Source organism: Octopus sinensis, linkage group LG23 (assembly GCF_006345805.1).
Source record: "Octopus sinensis linkage group LG23, ASM634580v1, whole genome shotgun sequence".
NCBI lineage: Eukaryota > Metazoa > Mollusca > Cephalopoda > Octopoda > Octopodidae > Octopus > Octopus sinensis.
The window spans coordinates 26,437,636-26,444,450 of NC_043019.1; positions in this window are offsets into that span (position 1 = coordinate 26,437,636).

Below are 6,815 nucleotides of genomic sequence, written 5' to 3' on the forward strand. Positions count from 1 at the left end.
TGGTGATTCCATCGAGTAAATTTTAGATTTGGGTTCACTCAGATGCACCAAATTATATTTGCAAGGTTTCAGCTGAAATTACACGGTAATGTGCGTGTGTGTATGTATGTATGTATGTATGTGTGTGTGTATGTATGTGTGTATGTATGTGTGTATGTATGTATATGTATGTATGTTATGTGTGTGTGTGTGTATGTATGTATGTATGTATGTACACACACACACATATGTATGTACATACACATACATATATAAATATGATATGTAAACATATAAATATATAAATATTAATATGTAAATATATATATATATATATATATATATATGGGTATATAAATATATATATATATATATATATATATATATATATATATAATATATATATATAGATAGATAGATATAGATATATATATCCTCTCTTCTCTCTCCATGTGTTTGTGTGTATGTATGTGTGTGTGTGTGCAATTGTTGCTGGATTATGGTGTGTATGGGTGGGGAGTGGACCTGGTTCTTGTTGAAACTGTTTGTCAGGAAGTGAATTTTGGATAAGATGGAGGAGAAAGAAAGAAAGAAAGATAGAAAGAAGAAGAAGAAAAAGAAGAAGAAAGGTGAGGTGGGAGAGAAAAAGAAGACAAAAAGTGAATGAGAATGAAGGAGAAACATAATAATAATAATAATAGTAATAATAATAATAATAATAATAATAATAATAATGATAATAATACACTCTGGTTTATTGGCCACAAGGGCTAACATAAATAATAATAATAATAATAATAATAATAATAATAATAATAATAACAACAATTATAATAATGATGATTGGGAAAAACGAAGATAAAGCAAGAGGAAGTAGAGGAGAAAAGAATTATTATTATTGATGATGATGATGATGATCATCATCATCATGATCATCATGATCATCATCATTTATGACCATCAGCTTAGCAAGTCACGCTTGACCTCGCTCTGTGGATTTTTATAAACAAAACCACCAATAGCTTTTGTGTACACTTCTAGAATTTGTATCATCGTGGACAACAAGTTAATTGCTGTCATCTAGTGAGTTGCTTTTCGTGTGTTGTACCCCAGTCCTTGGGGAGATCTTGGTTTAATTTGCTTGCGTTGTGAAACTTTTCCGTTTTCGTATTCATCTATGGAGAAAAACTTCTCTTGGTGCAGTGCCGCTCATGTCTGAGAGAGAGAGAGAGAGAGAGAGAGAGAAAGAGATAGATAGATAGATAGATAGAGAGAGAGAGAGAGAAAGAGAGAGAGAGAAAGAAAGAGAGAGAGAGAGAGAGAGAGAGAGAGAGAGAGAGAGAGAGAGAGAGAGAGAGCAGCGTTATCAGGTGGAAATGAGAGAGGGTGCAAGCCTTGCGCAATATGTCGTCCCATTTGATAAGACAGACAAGTCCGTTTTTAACAGGAACGAAGTTAAAATCGTTGATAAAGTAAATTTTTTCAAGAAAGACCTATTGAAAAGCCATTCTGCCAACAACAACATCAAGACTCTTTTTCAAGATGAACAAACTGGAATAAGGATAGATTCAGTTGATAGCCGGATTCGTCCCACACACGACTGCAAGTGTTCAACATAAACCCACAGGTGAGTAATGCTCGGGCACAGGGCGAGTGCATGCAGGATAGTTTTGTAGCCCTGCATGCATCTTTGAGAAGCTTGGCTGACGACACTTCTGCGCCTGTTGAGTTTATCTCGAACAGGCAAAGCTCCCCGGTAGCACTTCCAGGCCAGAGTCGAGGGAAGTTGTCTCGCATAGTTGCCGATTGGAACTTTCTTTTTCCCTCTGGCTGTTTGATCTCTAGTGGCTGCCTGCTTGTGGCCATGACTCTAGTTGTCCGTTCACACTCATTGATGGACGCTCTCACTAACTAATTTCTTTTAATCGGTACACAGGCCATGACACAGAGGGGACATCACAAGGACAAAACAAAAAAAAAAAACATTTAGGGGCTGGGGTTATACATTAGTTAAAAAATCGAATATAATGAAATCGGATGAATTTACACAGTACAACGAAATCGAAATGAATTAAAAAATTACACGATGATATATTTTTCTCCTTTTTTTTACTTTTTTAATACCCTTTTGCTGTTGTTTTTTTCCCTTCTTTTTCTGTTCAGGCCGGCTACACTAGCGTGGCCCCATTCGCTCTCAACTTCATACGGAGTTCTTGTTTTTATAACTATCCAAAACTAGCCAGAAGGATAGACATATTGTTGAGAACAATAAATTTCGTTGGTGGTACCTGTTATCTCTATTCTGGCTTTTGGTGAAATAGAAGAGGTTAGAAGGGTCAAGTGGCGAAAACGTTATTCTGGCTAAGCGAAGGCATCTGGTAAATATAACTGGTCACTCACAGAAAAACTATTGTTTTACCTTGAGAAAAGTGAAATTTGGCAATCGAGGATCGAATCCACGCTATGCCTGCATGAAGCCACTACATATATATTGTGTTGAGTCAAAAGTTTTGCGATATTCTGTTAACTTATTTCCTTTATTCATTAAGTTACAACGAAATCATCCTATCATTGAAAGTTGAGGCCATCGTGTTGCACTGTCCAAAGCTACCATCCATGGCTCACTTCTTGCGGACGCTTCATCAACCAAGAGGAGGAGGAAGCTGCTGTAAAGGAATCTTTCACCTCAAAGGACAAGGACTGGTATCAGCGTGGGATCAAAGAACTGGTAGAAAGATGGCTTCAGACGGTGCAATACGATGACCTCTACTTTGAATGCAAAGCTGCAGTAGTGAAACCCATTTCTCTTGTGACATTTTGTAGTCGACTAGCCTTTTATAGGCTCCATACGTTAATCTTTAATGATTGGTTTGACCTATCATGTGAGTTTGGAATATTTGGTTGAGTCCTGTATTTTGATTGGTCGAATATTGGAGCCTACGTTTGCTTATTTCTGGGAGCCTATGTTTGCTTATACAGCAATTCCTCGACTATCATGGATGTTACGTTCCAAAACCTCTCACAGAAATAATTAAAATATAAAAAATATAAATACCTATCGGCTGCAGAAACCTGCGATGTACTGAGGAATCCGCGATATAAATTTACATATATTAGCCCGAAAATTCCGCAATGTACTGCGTGCGTGATAGGTAATGCACGATCCCTATTGATCGGCCCCACTTTTAATTTTCACAATCCCTTTTGATCGGAATTCGCTCTTTTTTTCCCTTCTTCCCAAAAAGAAAAGCTCTACTTTGTATTTTGTCCCTTCTGTGTTCAGCCCTCCGTGACCAATAAAGAAATCTATCTATCTATCTATCTGTCTGTCTGTCTGTCTGTCTGTCAGACGGATTTTAAAAAGATCCATATCTGTGTGTGTGTGTGTGTGTGTGTGTGTGTATGTGTGTGTATGTGTGTGCGTGCATTGTAAGGACTGGACAGAAATGCTCGTAAGATTGACAATATGAGTACAAATAAAAAACTGCACTAGCATGTATATATATATCTATGTGACCACATGTGTACCGTTGGCGATTTTTTTTTTCCTCTGTCTTCCCTTCTCTGGATCTCTCCTTCTCCTATGTTTCCGACGAAGAGCTCCGCTCGAAACGTTAAACCCTCCTTCTTTCCTTCTTTCCTGAGCGTCCAATAATACTATATTTGTTCCACATCTTCGAGTTGTTGTGTTTTTTTGTGCTTTCTTGTTTGGATTAACTATATTTATATATACTCGGCTTAACAGTATATGTTCTTGTCTTGTTATTCTCCTTGTCCTGTCTTTTACTGTTTATATTTTGTACTGTCGTTACTGACCTGTTTTTGTTACCATTTTTACCCCTCCGCAAAAAGATCTCAAACTTTTATTTAATTTGCTTTTCGCGGGAAGGAAAGTTTCTATCGAAGATGCGTATCACCTTCACCTTCGAAACGCAGAGTAGATGAAACCATGGTGACTGAAGAAGGGGAATTTTCCTTGTATTATTTGTCCTGTACTCTATTTTTTCGTTGTTTAAGAAAAATGTCCAGTTCCTTGGTTTTGTGTTTATGTTTTCGCTTCTCATTGCGTTCGACGTTTTTTGGTGTCCTGTACCCATATATGCATGTATATATACATGTAGAGGTAGGTACGTACATATATGTATGTATATATGCATATGTTTTATTTATTAAATTATTTATATATATATATGTATATATATGTATATACAAATTGCAAAATACAATGACTGCATTTGTTGATCACAGCACAACCTTCTTACGTTTTATTCTCTACAAAATATCTAACTGTATCTACTTCGCATTCAACTATTTATTGTAAACAAGTGTGTTGTAGTACCGAGGTTACTTTCCATTTTCTGTTCAAATTCCATCGATGCTAGCTTTCCTCTTTTAACCTTAGATATTAGAGCGGGGGCGACTTAGCAGACGGTATCCTTACCCGCTGAATTTATGACTATATTCTAGCGCTAATAAATCAATACATTTTATCATATCATATTATATTATATTATATTATATTATATGATATTATATTATATGATATTATATTATATTATATGATATTATATGATATTATATTATATTATATTATATTATATCATATTATATTATATATTGTATAATGTTATATTATTTTATATTTCGTATTGTATTATATTAATTATATCATTAAAGCATTCTGGTTTTATATTATGAGATATATAGGCCGAAACATTTCTCGCCATCTTGATATGATAAAAAAAACATCAGAAAAAATGGCATCGGAGATATGGAAATAAAATAAAACAAAGTAAATATTTTTAATTAGCTCCTGAGTTTTTCTTTATGTGTATATGTTAGATAGAGCAGGTGTAGTTTGGATGTCGTTAAAAATTGCAGAGGAAATCATTGGTAAATTATGCCGGAAGACATCAGCCAGCCATTAAAAAAAAGTGATCAGAAAGAACAATGGCTATTCTGCATTCTAATTTATTGATCTGTTTAAGTGTTTTATATTAATAAATATCCGTACACCCTCCTGTCATGCGTACGTACGTACGCACGTACGTATGTACGTATATATGCATGTGTGTGTAATTCTGTGTATGTCTGTCTGTCTGTCTGTATGTCTACGAGTATGTACGTACATGTATGTATGTACGTACGTACGTATGTATATGCGTACGTACCTATGTACGTATATATGCACGTGTGTGTAATTCTGTGTATGTATGTATGTATGTATGTACGTACGTACGTATGTATGTATGTATGTATGCATGCATGTATGTATGTGTGTATGCAGGTATATATGTCTGTCTGTATGTATGTATGCATGCATGCACGTATATGTATGTATACATGCAAGTATGTATGTGAACGCTACTGATAACATGTAACTCAGTGCAACGTGTTGCATAGTCGGATCGATGGCAACTAAACCGACGACCCCACCAAGCTCGTTTGGTGGTGGGTGGGTTTTGTTTTGGACACTGCAAGATAAAAATTATAATATGAAATTGTCACCCATAATTATGACCCTAGTATCGATCTATTGCATTTCAATCTGTTTTAGGGTTAGGGTTAGGGGTTGGGGGAAGGGTATCTTTTTTCTTCACAAATGTAAATAAACCCAATCTGTTTCTTAAACGAAGGACATATTCATACGGCACAGAATGTTTTCACCTCAATAGACGTCATTGATTGGTTGAAATTGCAGAAATTGAAGAAAAACAACAACAAATATCTTACAAACTATAGAATTTTCTCAATAAAGCCAAGAGAAAAAGATGATTTATAAACACATTCTACCAGTATACGAAGTTTAAAAGTGTTTAGTTACGTGGAAATTATTTTAAAAAACTGCCGTTCAAACTGAAAAGATCCCAGTTTTCAACCCCACCCTATTCTGGTTATCTGAATTTCAAGATTTTTATAGTTGGATAATTTATTCACCCCTTTCAGAGACACATTATTGTCTGTAGGGACCAATACTTTGGTTAGGGGGTATTTCTTCCTGATTATCCTTGACAACAATATCTGGTCCATTAATCTGTCTGTATGGATTGGAATATCTCAAAATGTGGTCCCTTTGTCATTTTCAAAGATCCTTTCTGGTGTATGTCTATATCAACTTCTCTTGTCGGTTGCTTCCTAGCGCTAACATTGCTTCCAGTATATGTAAGTCCCAACTCTCTCATGTCTGTGCACATATTACTTCTTAGCCAAAACAATGTATTTGATTATTTCTTTCTCAATACCACATTTTCTGCAATTATCGTATTCTTATTTCTTTACTGCCCACAAGGGGCTACACACAGAGGGACAAACAAGGGCAGACAAACAGATTAAGTCAATTATATCGCCTCCAGTGCGTAACTGGTACTTATTTAATCGACCCCGAAAGGATGAAAGGCAAAGTTGACCTCGACGGAATTTGAACTCAGAACATAGCGGCCAACGAAATACTGCTAAGCATTACACCTGGAGTGCTAACGATTCTGCTAGCTTGCTGCCTTCAATTATTGTATTCTGCTTTATCACAAGCCTTTGGTGGTTTCTGATGGGTCAGCTTTGATCTTGAACCTACCAGTCTCTGCTTCGAGTCTTGCACTTCTTTGAGAGTTTTACAAGGCTTTTTAAGTCTACTTCCTGATGTTCAGCTTTAGCAAACCACACAAAATCCTAAATGGTATTTCTTTCAGTTCTTTATATTTCAAGTTCAAATGCTGTAGAGATCAACCTTGTCTTTTATCCATTTGGGGTTGATAAATTAAAGTATCAATCAAGCACGGTGGCGGTTGATGTAAACCTCCTCTCTCTAAAACTTCTGGTCTTGTGCCAATATTTGAAAG